This window comes from Neofelis nebulosa, chromosome 5 (assembly GCF_028018385.1).
Source record: "Neofelis nebulosa isolate mNeoNeb1 chromosome 5, mNeoNeb1.pri, whole genome shotgun sequence".
Classification (NCBI taxonomy): Eukaryota; Metazoa; Chordata; class Mammalia; order Carnivora; family Felidae; genus Neofelis; species Neofelis nebulosa.
The window spans coordinates 132031484-132048105 of record NC_080786.1 but is presented as its reverse complement, the minus strand read 5'-3'; the positions used below and the strand labels follow the sequence as shown (position 1 = coordinate 132048105).

The following is a 16622-nucleotide window of genomic DNA, read 5'->3' as shown; positions in this document are numbered from 1 at the left end:
ATATAACTAATTTGGATGTAAATTTAAAAAATAAACTAAAAAAAATCCATGTGCGATTGCCTCACCAGTCATTGGCTGACATCTGGGCTGGGTATGAACATGTGCAAGGGGAAAATTCAAGAAACCCAATGGCAAACAGCAGTTAGGAAACTAAAAATCTAAACATCAATTTCATTTAATAAGGGATATTGGTAAGACAGAAATGGGAGATTAAACCTCAGTGAGATACCAAATTTTCTGAGCTTTCTATTTAGCCTACTGATGATCACTCATTCAGGATTGTGATCTCATCCTCAGGTTACAAGCCATGACCTAGAACTTAGGCCTTTTTCTAGTATTAAGGGTAAAATAAATATAACAACCATAATAAACCCTAAAGCTAATATTGTACGAGACCTTAATGATCCACTCTTCTATTTTTCATCCCAAATTTCTTGAATCCCATAAAAACTTATGATACATGTTTTTAAAAATACAGGACAAATGTACTAAGAAATAGGAAGAAGAAACAGAAAACAAACAGATCCACAATTGATTCAGGTGTGAAATCAACAGACAAGTGCTCTAAAATAACTATAATTGATGCTGTCATGAAATTAGAGGAAATATGGAGAATTTCCATATTTCTAAAGATAAGGCATCCATTAAAAGGGATTACAATGGAAATTGTAGAACTGGAAAACATAAAAACTACAATAGCAAATAAATTTATATTTAATAAAATATTAGAAACAATATACCAGAAGATCAGTGAGCTGATCTGGAAGCTGATCTGGAAGCTTTCTGGAAGACACATCAGAAAGGATAAAGAGAAAAGAGATACAGGAGACATTGGGAATGTCTAAGATAGTGTCATAGGGCTCCAGAAAGTAAAGAAAATCAGAATGGGGCAGAAGCATTGTGTGAAGACATTCTGGCCAAGTATTATTTAAACTGATGGACAAAACCAACTCATAAACTCAAGACACTATACAAAAAGTAAGCACAGGGGTGTCTGGGTGCCTCAGTCAATTAAGTATCTGACCTAAGTGTCTGACTTAATTTCAGCTCAGGTAATTATCTCATGGTTTATGAGATAGAGCCCTGTGTCCAGCTCTATGCTGACAGTGCAGAGCCTGCTTGGGATTCTCTCTCTCCCTCTTTTTCTGCCCCTACCCCATGTGATCTATCTCTCTTTCTCACAAACATAAAGGAACTCATTGATAATAATACCATAATAGTAGGGGATTTTACAACTTCATGAAAAACCATAAAATACCTAGGAATAAACCTAACCAAAGAGGTAAAAGATCTGTACAATGAAAACTATAGAAAGCTTATGAAAGAAATTGAAGGAGACACAAAGAAATGGAAAAACATTCCATGTTCATAGATTGGAAGAACAAATGTTGTTAAAATGTCAATACTACCCAAAACAATCTACACATTCAATGCAATCCCAATCAAAATAGCACCAGCATTCTTCATAGAGCTAGAGCAAACAATTCTAAAATTTGTATGGAACCAGTAAAGACTTCAAATAGCCGAAGCAATCCTGGAAAAGAAAATCAAAGCTGGATGCATCACAATTCTGGACTTCAAGCTCTATTACAAAGCTATAATCATCAACGGTATCAATGGTATGGTACTGGCACAAAAAGAGATCCATAGATCAAGGGAACAGAATAGAGAACCCAGAAATGGACCTACAAATGTATGGCTAACTAATCTTCAACAAATCAAAAAGGAATATCCAATGGAAAAAAGACAGTTTCTTCAGCAAATGGTGCTGGGAAAACTGGACAGCAACATGCAAAAGAATAAACCTGGACCACTTCTTACACCATACACAAAAATAAATTCAAAATGGATAAAAGACATAAATGTAAGACAGGAAACCATCAAAATCATAGCAAAAGTAAGCAGCAACCTCTTTGACCTCAGCCCCAGCAATTTCTTATTAGATGTGTCTCCAGAGGCAAGGGAAACAAAAGCAAAATGAACTAGTGTGACCTCATCAAGATAAAAACTTCTGCACAGCAAAGGAATCAATCAACAAAACTAAAAGTCAACCAATGGAATGGGAGAAGATATTTGCAAATGACATTACAGATAAAAGGTTGGTATCCAAAGTCTATTAAGAACTTATCAAACCCAACCCAAAAATCAAATAATCCAGTGAAGAAATGGGCAAAAGACATGAATAGACACTTTTCCAAAGAAGATATCCAGATAACTAAGACAAGACACAAGAAAAACTGCTCAACACCACTCATCAGGGAAATACAAATCAAAACCACCTGTCAATGACTAAAATGAACAACTCAGGAAACAAAAGACATTGGCAAGGAGGCAGAGAAAGGGGAACACTTTTGCACTGCTGGTGTGACTGCAAACTGGTGCAGCCACCCTGGAAAACAATATGGAAGTTTCTCAAAAAATTAACAATAGAGCTACCCTAAGACCCAACAATTCCATTACTAGGTATTTAGCCAAAGGATACAAAAATGCTGATTCAAAGAGGCACATGCACCCCAATGTTTATAGTAGCACTATCAATCAAATAGCCAAGTTATGGAAAGAGCCCAAATTATGGAAAGAGCCCAAATGTCCATCAACTGACAAAATGGATTAAGAAGATGTGATATATATATCAAAATGGAATGCATGGATGTATATACATACATATACATCCATACACACAATGGAATACTACTTGGTGATGAAAAAGAATGAAATCTTGGCATTTGCAACAACATGGATGGTACTAGAATGTATTATGCTAAGTGAAATAAGTCAGTCAAAGAGATAAAATGTATGACTTCACTCATATGCAGAATTTAAGAACCAAAACAGATGAACATAGGGGAAGGGAGAGAAAAATAAGATGAAAACAGAGAGAGCAGCAAACCGTAAGAGACCCTTAACTATAGAGAACAAACTGAGGGTTGATGGGGGTGTTAGGGTGGGGGTATGGGTTAAATGGGTGATGGGCATTAAGGAGAGCACTCTCACGAATAGCACTAGGTGTCATATGTAAGAGGTGAATCACCGGGTTCTACTCCTGAAGCCAAAACTACACTGTATGCTAGATAACTTGAGAATAAAAAAGAAAAAGAAAAAGATTCCAAAAAATAAGAGTATAAGAATAAATAATGAATCAATGAAACAAAAACAGTCATGAAATTGCAGAACTCAATTTAGGAAAAAGTGATTCTTTGAAAATATTTTAAAATTGATAAAGGACTGGCAGACCACAAAAAACAACAACATAATACCCCTATCAGCATTAATAAAGGGAAAATAGCTACGGATACTAAAGTCATTAAAAACCATAAAAAAAGGATACTAGAAACAGCATTATGCCAGTAAGTTCAAAAACATATGTGTAATATATACAGAGGTTATATTTGAAACATATAAAGAACCCTATACATAAATAAGGAAAAATACAAGCAGCCCAATGAAAAATGGAAAATAGAATGGAATAGGGATTCACAAAAAAGGATATCTATGTGGCCAATAAAGATATTAAAATTGTTCAGCATCATTTCTTATTAAGGATATAAAAAATTAAGCCCACAATGAGATACTACTACAAATCTATCACAATGTCTGAAATTGAGAAGATTGACAAAATCAAGCATTTTCAAGAATGTGGACCAATGAAGTCTATTGGACTTTGCTGGCTGAGGTATAAATTGGTACAGCCAGTTTGGGATACTATTTTCCAAAGATCTACTAAATCTAAGCATATATCTATCCAATGCTCCAATAATACTACCTCAATGTATATACCCAAGTGCAAAAGAAATGCATGTACAAAAGACATGTACAGAAGACAGGTACAAAAATATTTGGGAAATAACCCAAATGTTAACTGATTGTATAATGGACTGAATAATTATACTACACAGCAATAAAAACAGATCAACTACTTCCCTGTTCAAAAGTGTAGATAAAATGTTGAGCCAAAGGAGTAAGTCACAAAAAAATATATATCGTGTGGTTCCATTCATATGAAGTTCAAGAACAAACACAACTCATCAATAGTGATAGAGATCAGAATGGTGTTTATTTTTGGTGGAGAAGGATATTAACAAAAAGGTACAAAAGAAAACTTTCTGAACCCAGTAAATTTTTTATACCTGAATCTGGATGGTAGTTACACAGATATGCACATGTGTTAAAACTTATCAAGATGTACACTTAAGATTTCACAACCTACTATATATGTGTTCCACTGTACTCAAATTTATTTTTTTATAATAGTGGAAGATATAGTTTTTATTAAAATGAAAGAAAAACAAAAAAAAAGAGGATAATATGAGATGTCAGAGTCAAGGAACCCAATAAGGAAGAGAGGTAGAGAAAATCTCTGAGAATAGGTGAAGGAAGGTCCCGCAGGACAGTTGTACCCTACCTATAAAGAGTCAACAAAGCAGATTCAAGCAGTATGACTTAACAGGCGAAGAAGTTGAGGGCTATCTCCGAGATCCCTTCTGCCACTGCCCTATTTTCTTTTCTTGAACTTAAGTAGCAACGTCAGGTGGAGCCCTGCCTTGACATGGGTTTATGAAGGTTCTGGTTTCCCTTCTAGTCCCTGTTGTCTTATAGGTTGAATGTCCTCATTTTACCCCCAAAGCCAGTATCCTGCTTTGACATTCTCCTGAGAACCCAGAGGCTCTTTTGAGCTTAGAATAAGATGATTCCTTTTACCCAAACCCCTAGTTCATATTCCTGAAAAGTGTTCAGCAACTGGGTCATAAGTAGGTTCTTGCAGGATGAGAACAACAAAAAAACCCATCTTTTACCTTTTTGAAGCCTCAATATAGTACATTTAATAAAACACAATCCTTACTTATGTAGCCTTAAGAGTAGCCAATAAAAACTTGAAAAAATAAACATTAAATGTAGCATCATCTTCAGTAACACTGCAATTCATAAGTGAAATCAACATGAAACATAAAATTATACATACTTCTTTATTTTTAGTCATCTTATCATTTCCTGTGAAAAAGAACAAGATTTTGAGAACATTGGTGATTTTTTTCCTAAATATTTACAAGATTGTACAATCTTGAACTGTCTAAATGACCAATCCAACCAAATAACACCATTCAAACTTTAAAAGGAAATGAGGTAGTTATCTACAATAGAAAAATATCAACAAAATACACTTAAGTGTTAGAAATCAAAAGCATCAGAACTGTAAGCATAATTTCACTTACGTGTGTGCATGCTGTAATCATATGCATAATTTAAAAAATATCTGGAGGGGCCTGGTTGGGTTAGCCAGTTGAGAGTTGACTCTTGATTTTGGTTCAGGTCATGATCTCACAGATCATGGGATCAAGCCCTGCATTGGGCTCTGTGCTGACAGTGCAGAGCCTGCTTGGGATTCTCTCTCCTCCTCTCTCTGCCCCTCCCCAGCTCACATGCACACTGTCTCTCTCTCTCAAAATAAATAAACAAACTTGAAAAAAATCTGGGAGGATACCCACCAGGATACCCATGTTGAGTATCCACTCCTTGGTAAAGGAGTTGGGGAAGAAAATGGGGATATTTTCTTTCTTCACTGTATTTTTAATACTAAACATAACCAAGTAAAACATTAAAAAAAATTAATGACGCTAAGCATATGCATTAGTGAGTTGGATGATGCCAAATGTACAGGTATTTGGAAACATTTGGTTTACCCATTTGGGGTTTTTTTCCCCACATTCCTCCAGAGAGTTAAGATCATGCAGAACTTCCTCAATTCGTATTGAAGAAATGTTAAAATTTATAGCATCACCTTTCAACATGGAGTTATAGATATCATAGTACTTTTATTTATTTCTTCCTAAAATAGGGGCACCTGAGTGGCTCAGTTATTTGAGTATCTGACTTTGGCACAATTCATGATCTCTCAGTTTGTGAGTTCAAGCTCCACATCGGGGTCTCTGGTGTTAGCATAGAGCCTGCTTTGGATCCTTTGTCCCCCTTTGTCTTTGCTCCCACCCTGCTGGTTCTCTCTCTCTCTCTCTCTCTCTCAAACTAAATAAATAAACTTTATTTCTCTCTAAAATAGCAATGAGTATTTCTGAGGTGGAAATTAAATAAAATAAATAGTAAAGTAATATAATGGGAAAAGTATAGGCATGGAAAGGAACCACAGATTGGAATCTTAGCTTTTCTGGTCTGAGATAAAATATATTCGTTTATAAAACAGAGAAAATCAAACCTGGTTTGGAATGTCATTGTAACGATTAAATGAAGTAACATGTTAAAATATCTTCCTTGGCATCCAGCACAAAATATGTACTTGATGTATGTCATTTCCCTTAGTCTCCTGATAATCAGTATCTTATTCTAAATAAATTTTAGAACAAAATCATTTTCTTCTATTTATATGACTCAAATATCTGAAGATAAATATGTTACGGTGGTGGACGAATATGAAGAAAAGATGAAAATTTAAAAAAATCCTTCTGAGAATTAAAAAAAAAAAAGAAAAAAGCTCAACTGGTCTCTTGCATGTATGACCCCCAAGTAGAGGCAGATCAGGAAAGTGATGCATGGTTTGCTCTTGCATTGATGCCTCCACCAATGTTAGGGGAAAATGTATTTTTACCTGAGAAAAATTTAGCCAAAGATTATCTTTCAACATATGAATTTAGACGGCAGTGTTAACTCTCCAATTTTATTTTGTTATTTTAAACAATTTTTTATTGTTTTTATTTTCTTTCAATTTTATTTTTGTTGTTTAATTGCTTATCTTGGTAGGAGGTTGGTGATTTAACACCCATCCAAGTATCTAAGTCAACAGCCACCACTATGTATTAAACCTTCCTTTTTCAGGTCTTCACACTTTTGGCCTAGACTAGATGAAGGTTGTAGCATTATCTACAAAGCAGATATAATTATAGCGTTGTTTCACCGGCTGGCACTTGCTGCAAAAGTTTGGTTTCGTCCCTTTGCATGTAGAAAAGGACACATGGTTGTGGGCAACATCTTCACTTCCAGCAACAGCTATTCAGGCTACCTTACCTGAAGTGGTGAGGAATGGTACCCTTGAACTTTCCTCTTTGTTGGGGAAGGAGGACTCTTACCTTTCTCTTTCACTGGAATGTTCCAAGAGCAGAAGGTGCTCCACTTTCATTGAGCTCCTCTCTGCCTAAAGACTTCTTTCCTGAAGAGGAAATCATGTGCTTTACTCTCTGTGTACCCAGAACATTGACTTTTCATCAGCTGGATTAACTTTTCTTTCAGGTCTCTCGCCAGGCAGTATCTCTACACGAAGTAAGATTTTCAAAAGTAAGTCCTGAATATATAATCTTGAATCTTCTCTGAGTTGCTTTCATGTGTCACAACAAAGACTTTGCTCCCTCAGGACCCAAAGAGAAAACTCCATTATCTTTTCCTAAATCCTGGTTAAAACAATTGTCTTCAATGTTCCTCAGTGTTTTCTAAATGAGGTCACTTGAATAAATCCCAGCTCTGGTACAGTCCAAAGAAAAATGTCCATTTTCAGGTGTTATTTGCCTGATGTCATCAGAACCCAAAAAACTATGTAAATAAAGGTTTCTCTTTTTGCCTTTGAGGTCAGAAATAGTGAAACAAAATCTGCTGTGCAAGTGTTATCGTCTATACATGCTGTCTTCAATCAGTGGGATCTTTGGACTTGTTTTTTAATGTTTATTTATTTTTAGAGAGAACGAGTGTGCGCAAGTGGGGAGGGGCAGAGAGAAAGAGGGACAGAGGACCCAAAGTGGGCTCTGTGCCAGCAGCAGAGAGCCTGATGTGGGGCTTGAACTTACAAGCCGTGAGATCAGATCATGACTTGAACCATAACAGGCTCCTTAACCAACTGAGTCATCCAGGTGCCCAAGGATCTTTGTACTTTCAAATGTCTCCCCTTGTGCAATGCTTTAACCTCTAATCTCTCAAGTCTTTTAAATAGGTGGGGGATGTATTACTTCCTATTGCTACTATAACAAATTACCACAAATTTTGTGGATTAAAACAACCTAAATGTGTCATCCTACACTTTCAGAGGTCAGAAGTTCATAATGGTCCCAGTGAGCTAAAATCAAGATGTTGTCAGGGCTGCTTTCTCCTAAATGGTCTAGAGGAGAATCTCTTTCCTTTCCTTCCTTTGGCCACCCAAATTCCCTGCCTCATGGCCTCCTCTTCCATATTCAAAGCTAGAAAGGTTGAATCTCTGGTCATTTTTCCCCAAACCATATCTCCCTCAGACCCTGAAACCTTGTATCTCCAACCTGTTAATCCAGGCTAATGTCAGCATCTACTCATTAGCTTCCTCAATTCCATCTGCAATCATAATTCATCTTTGTCACATAATGTAACATATTTCCAATTCCTAGGGAACCGGGACATCAGCATCTCTGGGGACCCAATACTCTGTCTACCAGAGGACGAAGTCTTAAATTAACAACGGAAGATTAATATTCACAAGATCTATAAAATCTGAGTTGGGAAATTAGTCTAGGGTCAAGAATAACAACCAAACTTCCTGCCAAAGAAAGGAGTAGCATTTGAGGTGAAATTACCACAAAGAAATTGTCTGGTGGTGGACGTGGGAATGGGTATATTTAGACAGACAACAGGAGAGGCCTGGGAAGCAGACCATCAACCATAACAGAAAGGGCCAGGATGTCAACCTCCAGCCACTACCCTGATTTTCCTCCTCCCCCAGACCCAAAAGTCTTCCTGTGGCCACAGCTCTCTCACTGGCCTTGACTCTAGGTCACACTGACTGACTGGCTTATGCTGGGCTGGAGGAATTGCACACAAATACTAAACAAGCACCTGAGAGAGGCATTCTCCCCCAGCATTAGTGGCTCCATGACTCCTGTACGCCCATTAATTACCAAGGGTTTAACCTGGACCTAAGAACTCAGGCTACCAGATTAGAGTATTTGCTCATTTACCAATAGTACAGATTGCTGAATCCAAATATCTGAAAGAATTCAGATAGACCCAAAGACCAAAAATATGAACATGTCACTGAAAATCCATGGCAGACTGTTGATAGGCTTGATATTTATTCCTTTTTTTTTTCTTCAGTAAGTACAGCATATTCCTTTTCTGCTCTGAAAATCTGTCACAAACTTGTGGCTTAAAACAACAAAGTTTGGGCAGGGCTGGTTCCTTTTGGAAGCTCCATGGGAGATTCCATGGCCTTCTAAGTTCTAGCATCTGAAGTCTACCTGCATTCTGTGGGTGTTCACCCCTTCTTCCATCTTCCGACACTTCACTTATACCAGCCATCTCCTTTGAACTAGCATCACTCTTTATGAGGACCCTGTGATTATGCTGAGCCCACCTAGAATCTCCTCTGGAGATTCTTAATCACACCAGCAAAAATCTCTTCTGTCAGGTAAAGTAGCAAATTTGTGTTGCTGGGTTTTTTACCTCAATACCCAGGTGTCGTTGTCTCACTGCTTCAAAGAATGAAGAGGTGGACACAAAATGAGCAGCAGGCAAAAGTTTCTTAGGGTATAAGATTAGAAAGTAAGAATAGTAGATAAGCTCTCTTTACAGAGAGGGGACATTTGAAAGGAAATGCCCACGAACTATAGGCAAGGGTCCTTGTTTTATAAGTGTTTGGTTAGCACCCTCATCCCTTCCCTCTTGTTCCTTCTCAGACTCTACCCTTACTGGCTGGATAACTCTAGGTGCTGCATTGTCCATTCCTGATTGGCTCGACTCCATTGTGTGAGGAGTCAGATTGGTCATACTGTCCCTCATATAACAAGTTTTATGGTTTCCTTTTTTAGCTATGCATTGTGATTGTCAAATTCCTGAAGGAAACCTGAGGGGGAGTAGCTGGTGTTTACTACATTCTTAAGAGGGACCTTATGCCCAAAGGGGTTTGCTGTAGTCAGATACTCCCAGCATTGTTCCACAATATGTGTTTTTCTCCACCCAGAGACCTCAGGTACTAACCTTTCCCTCTCTGCCTACGGAATCCTACCTTCTATCATATTTGTAGGTTGAGAAAATTAAGACATGAATATCTTTGAGGTTAGGAGACATTACTCTATCTACCACAGTAAAAGAGTCTTGATTTTCAGCCTCATACATGTCTAGATGGGATAAAAATCACATATCACAGTCTCCTTTGTAATTAGGTGTCACCGTGACTAAACTAATGAGATATAAGCTAAAGTGTTGTATGAAATTTGCAGGAAGTGTGCATAACAGAAAGTGGTATGCTCTGTTGCCTCCTTCCACCCTGTTGGTTGGGATGCAAATATAATGGTTGAAACATCAGTAGCCATCTTGGATCAAAGAGTTATGCCTTGACAATGGAATATATATATATATATGAACAACATATATAGTGGAACAACAAGATGGAAGGAATTTGGGTCTCTTTTGGAATATCAAAACAAGCCTGAACTGGCTTCTTAAATGTGAGATATCTTGAATGTGAGAGAGAAATATATTTCTCTGATTATTTGGAGTTTTCTGTTATATATAGCCATATTTAATGCTAAGTAATACAAATACATTTTTGCATTATACAGGTTAGTATTAAACTTTCATCTTTTAGAAAATTTATACACTGGCTCTATGTGTATAAAATATTTTTTGTAAGAGAGGGATTTTGTTATAATGACAGCTAATGTGTTTATATGCAAGGAACCAAAAGGAAGTCTGTAGATAAAATTGGATTTAGGAAGATTAAATATAAATTTATATCATTGGTTAATTTCCTTTTTACTACACTGAGTAAAGAAAAATCCTAACAAATTTATAACTTCAAAGGATTGGTCTAAAGTCTAGCACCAACTATTGACCAAAACATAATGCCAATTTAGGAAGACACACTTATGGATCTTTGCATAGGTCATCTGTGTCCTTGATAAGGACTGGCCTAATTCATTTTTTAAATTTGTGGGCTTAAAAATGAAGCTATGGCTTAAAAATTTGAAAAGAACAAGTATACCAGGAATGATATATTTTTATCTTCCCTTTACCTAGAAGGTTATTGAGTATATACTCTCTATAGCATTTTTCAGTCAATTTATGAGCTTAGAAAAAGAAAAATTCTACATTTGAACATGTCAACTTAGTAAACATGAATACCCAGATAGAATTTCTCAGACCAATTATTTCTGTATTTAGTTTACATACACACCACTACACTGAAATGTGCATTGTCTCCAAATTAAATACAAGCACATAATGGAATCCTATCTGCTACGTATTTATCCCATTTCTACTCATTCTAGTATTACTGAAGAGAGAACAGCTGGCTACCGTCTTCTTAATGTTTGTTTTGTATAACTGCATGTAACAGACATATTTCATACATGTGAATACATGTATTTATAGTAATAGTATTTGTGAAAGACCTGCTTTTGCTTCTCTGTAAACAAATTCTTCAAATATTACATCTACATATGAATAAAATGTTAAAGGCAAATAGTACAGAATATAGTGTTTAGGAGAAAGTGTAATAAAATATCACAATTAACCAAGAGAAGCAAATTTAGAATCAAGATGACTAACAGCACAAGAAAAAAATCATTGCATGTCACAGACGGACTTGCCTCACTCCTAATACTTGACTTTTTTGCATCTACATAAATTATACCAGAGAAAGCAGAAATATAAAATGAATAATAATGGAGTATATACTAATAGCTTCCAACTTGGAAAGAAATGATCCTCTGTAAGCTTATCTAGAAGTGGATTGACTGCAATCAATTGATTGTTTTCCTTCCAACATTGTAGCATAAAAAAATTTAAGTTTTCAACAAAGTTGAAAGAATTTTACAATGCATAAGCATATCGTCCCTCACCTAGATTATCTTCTTCATGTTTACTATATTCCCTACATCAGATAACTCAAAATAATTAAATAATTACATTTTCATTCTGATGGTAGGCTGCTGTTCTAGGTCACATAAATTGAATTAAGCTTACAGCATGGCAGTAATTTACATTAAGCTGTTTAACCTTCTCCAAGAGAGAGTTCCAGTGGTGCCTGTGCATTTGTGTAATAGAAAACTGGGAAGTGTAAGAAAGTAAAAAAGATCGGGCGCCTGGGTGGCTCAGTTGGTTGAGCATCCAACTTAGGCTCAGGTCATGATCTCACAGTTGTGTGTTCAAGCCCCTCCTCGGGCTTCAGATTCTTTGTCTCTCTCTCCGCCCCTCCCCCACTCACACTCTGTCTCTGTCTCTCAAAAATGAGTAAATGTTAAAAAAATTTCAAAAAAGAAAGCAAAAGAGATGGACTAGCCACAATCATATGACCAAACGTAACCACTGTAAATACTTAAAATGACATTTTTATTTTGTTTTACATAAAACTCCTTTTTTTTATATAATAGTGATTATACTTGGTAATTTTCATAAGATTTACCTAACTTTCGCTGTCATATTTTCTTAAGAATTTTTTTTATGTTTTATTTATCTTTGAGAGACAGAGCACAAGTGGGGGAGGGGCAGAGAGGGAGACACAGAATCGGAAACAGGGTCCAGGCTCTGAGCTATCAGCACAGATCCCAACACGGGGCTTGAACTCAAAGACCGCAAGATCTGAGCCAAAGTAGGATGCTTAACCGATTGAGCCACCCAGATGCCCCGTGCTGTCATATTTTAAATGACAGCATATTGAAAGCATATTGAACACCAATAGCCTATTGAACGCTTGTCCCAAAATGTACTTAACCATTACTTAACCTTTCCCTTTTAATGTACCATTTGAGTGGTTCTCATTTTGTGCTATCACAAAAATGCCGAAGTGAATTATTTTGTGCTTCAGTTTTTCTCCTTCATCTGTTTTTCCCTTGATTCAGAAGTGAAATTACTGTTTTGGTAGGAGAAAATAATATTTTTATTTACCCAGTTCATATTATGCATTAATAAATACTCCACCTTTTACACCCAGTTTTGGTATCAAAGGATGAAAAAAACAATAACATGTTCCTTTCTGATATTTAAGATATGTCTCATTCCCATTTCAACAAAAATAATCTATTTCATACTTCTTTACAGGGGGAGGTCTAAAAATCCAAAAATATGTGTTTTGAGGTGTACAGTGAAAAAGAAAAGCTGTATCTGTTGCTACAGATGGAGATTGAAAGATAGGAATATGACCACTCTCCACATTAGAGAGCCATCCATATATCACAAGAGATAAATTAAGCTAACCTGTACTCAACACTAATGCTGTACATCTCAATTTGACTTGGTGCTCATAAGCTATTAATATTCCATATTAAAATTATGGAAAATAAAAACAGAAAAATTGAAAGTAATTTATGGTAGCTTTTAAGTTGATGCTTCAGTGTGAGAGTTGTGTTAAGAGTAAAAAAGAGGAGTGAATAAAAGAGCATAGGAAATAAATCATTAGCTGAGAAATACAGTCGTCCTCCTTTATCTATGGGGGATATTTCCCATGATCCCCAGCAGATGATTGAAGCCATAGACGGTACTAAACCAGATATATACCTTCATATCTATGGTAAAGTTTAATTTGTAATGAGGTGCAGGATGAGATGAACAACAATGATAAAATAGAACAATTATGACAATATACTATAATGAACATTAGGTGAATTTGGTCTCTCAAAATATTATGTGATACTATATTCACCCTCTTGTAATGATACGTAATGATATAATACCTACATGATGGGATGGAGTGAGGTGAATGACGTAGATATGGTGACACAGTATACACTATTCTTGACCTTCTGATCATGCGTCAGAAGGAGGCTCATCTGCTTCTGGACTTGCTTGATTGGGTTAACTGAACAGAAACCCAAGAATACAAAAGCTCAGGGAAGGCAGACTAGCGTAAAAGTGACAGGAAGTATTTGGCAGATTCAACACCAGAAGAAGCAATATATTAACAACTGAAGGCACTGAAACATCAAAACCTGTCTGTTACACATTGAATATCATTACACCATATGATCTTTGCCCTGGAATCTACAATTTTATGCCAGTGATTAAAAATCCTATTGTTTTCACAGGAGTTTCTTCAAACTCTTATTAATAAAAAGCATTCTGGTTCCTAAACACATTGATCTAATTCTGAGGTTCTAAAGCAACTTTTGAAAATCCTTTCAGTGACAACCATCAGAGAAATGGAAAGCATATTTTATATCTGGCTCAAAGGAAAAGGTCTCCCATTCAGTGTCACAAATGCAAGCTCAGTATAGAATAATGCATCATGAAATGTTACATTAAGGCCTGCTTATGTCTATATCCAGCCCCAAGACACATGATTAGAACTCAACCATCACTACATTAAAAAAAAAATTATATGAATATATCACATTGACGGCCTGTTCATTCCCTTCTCTGTGTGTGACATTTCCCCATTCTTAATGGAAATTCTCATTGATTAACTTAATCTTGTTACGCTTTTGGTAAGTAAATTAATATGCTTAGGATGTTAAATTGGGGAATCCCTGTTCATCTGCTTTAACTTCATATTTTCACCAGGTTGACAGATTAATTTCTAAGAAAAAACCATTAGCAATAGTCTCCTCCCTGCTATTAAACATGACATATAAAATGAAAATAATTTGAAACAGCTGGAGCAAGACTTTCCAGGATAATGCATAAGGACTATGCCAAGTGAAACATGAATCCATATCATTATGTTGGGATAAGGTTTTCTATACAGTATGACGTTCGACATAACTTTTAGAGAATTGTCACATATCACTAGAATGGAATGTACAACAATGGAAAGCAGTTGCAGGTCTCCACTGATCTTAGTCAACTGCAAAATAAAAAAAAAGAGAGAGAGACTAGAAACTTAGGAGAAGTGACTAAAAGGATAATAAAGAAATATTTGATACACTTTTAGTATAATTGCTTTTTGCTACAAATCGTTGCCATTTATCTAAAATCAATCAGATTTTAATTTTTATGTTTAGAAATCACTAAAAGCACACTACGTTAAGTTAAAGATTTATTAGAAATTCATTTCCTAATATATATTATTACCAACCAACTGGACTTTTTATTCTTTTTAATGTTTATTTGTTTTGAGAGAGAGAGAGAGACAGAGAGAGAGAGAGAGAGAGAGAGACAGAGAGAGAGAGAGCACACGCAAACCTATGAGGGGCAGAGAGAGAGGGAGAGAGAGAATCCCCAGCAGGCTCCACATTCAGTGTGGAGCCCGATGTGGGGCTCCATCTCATGACTGTGAGAGCATGACCTGAGCTGAAATCAAGAGTTGGACACTTAACTGTCTAAGCCACCCAGGCGTTGCCAACTGGACTTTAAGAGGAAATGCTGAACTCTTAAATCTTAGAGTTGCTGAAAATAATAGTAAAGTATTTACAGACAAATTGACATGCTACTTAGGATTTGCTTATTTTAAATAATCGATGAGAATTTCCATAAAGAATGGGGAAATATAGTACCCAGAGAAGGGGATGAACAGCCCGTCAATGTGATATATTCCTAAAGAGAAGATTGAGTAGAGAAGGTCCAACTAGCTATGTGTTGATAGTTGTGGAAGCTGGGGGATGAGTACATGAGGGTTTTCAGATCCCTCAATCTTACATATTTGCCATCCACAAAATGGGTGTTCTTTTAAGGAAAGACCTCTGTAGCATTTATTTAAACTACCTGTAGTGACAGCATATGTAAACATATGTTTGAGAGAGAAACAAAGAAAAGAATATTCAAAATGCTGAGATTACTTTGTTTCTCAATAAATGAGAAAGCACTTCTCAAGAAAATACTGAAGACAGGAAAGGAAAACTAAACAGATGTATGGGTCAACAAAAGGAACCTAGAGATGAACAGCGAAACTTTACAAGTTGTGAGAGCTTCAGGAATTCTCATTCTGGTTCCTTCTGAGCAAACTGCAACTAAGAATGGAACTCCACACGGTTGGTGGTTAGTTTGTTGATTAACAAAAAGTTGTTGTGTACATATTATGTGCCAACCACGATACTAGGTGCTGAGAATACCAAGCACAAAAGCTTGCCCTTTCATGAGAGAGACAGATATTCAAATAAATGATGACAATATAGATAGTAACTTGTGTAGCAGGATTATGAATAATACTACGGGAGGAGAGAGAACAACCTAATTCTTCATAGGTAAGACTGTAGCAGATTTATGAAAGAGCTGATAGAACACATGATGTCTTATTTCTAAAGTTATCTGTGTCAGAAACCATTGATTTGGGAAAAAAAATCCTATTCAAATTAGATTTTCAAAAAGATACACCATAAAGATACAGAGAACACTGTATTTTAACAGAGAACTGCAGAAAACAGGAATAATTGCAGAAACTTCAGGAACCCAATTGCAGAAAATATGAAAAATATAGAAAAATAAACAATTATCAGACGGGAATGCTATGGCCACATAACTTCTCATCTCCACACCTTTTCTGTACTCACTTCCATTTCTTTCTACAAACCAGCTTCTCTCCTCACTCATATGCTTTCATATGAACCATATCATGGCTACCCCGAAGTGAAAGGAAACCTGCATAATTGCAGCCCAGTTTCCTATAATTAATGGACTTAGCCCCTAGGATCTCATTTCAAAATGTCTGGAGAGGGAATTTCATGAGTCATATTGGCATCAAGTTCTCTCCTTCAAATAATCTGCTGTGGAACAAGGAGGTGAGACTATTGGAG

At 36.2% G+C, this 16622-nt stretch overlaps 1 long non-coding RNA gene across 3 annotated transcripts in view; it reads left to right on the top strand.

The window, feature by feature from the left end:
* Positions 1-9140: 9140 nt before the first annotated feature.
* The window catches only part of LOC131512710 (uncharacterized), a 48533-nt gene continuing 41051 nt past the window's right edge, over positions 9141-16622 (top strand). For all 3 annotated transcript variants that reach the window (XR_009262260.1, XR_009262259.1, XR_009262258.1), the window contains exon 1: positions 9141-9364. This is a non-coding gene — a long non-coding RNA (uncharacterized LOC131512710). The remainder of the gene's footprint in view (positions 9365-16622) is intronic.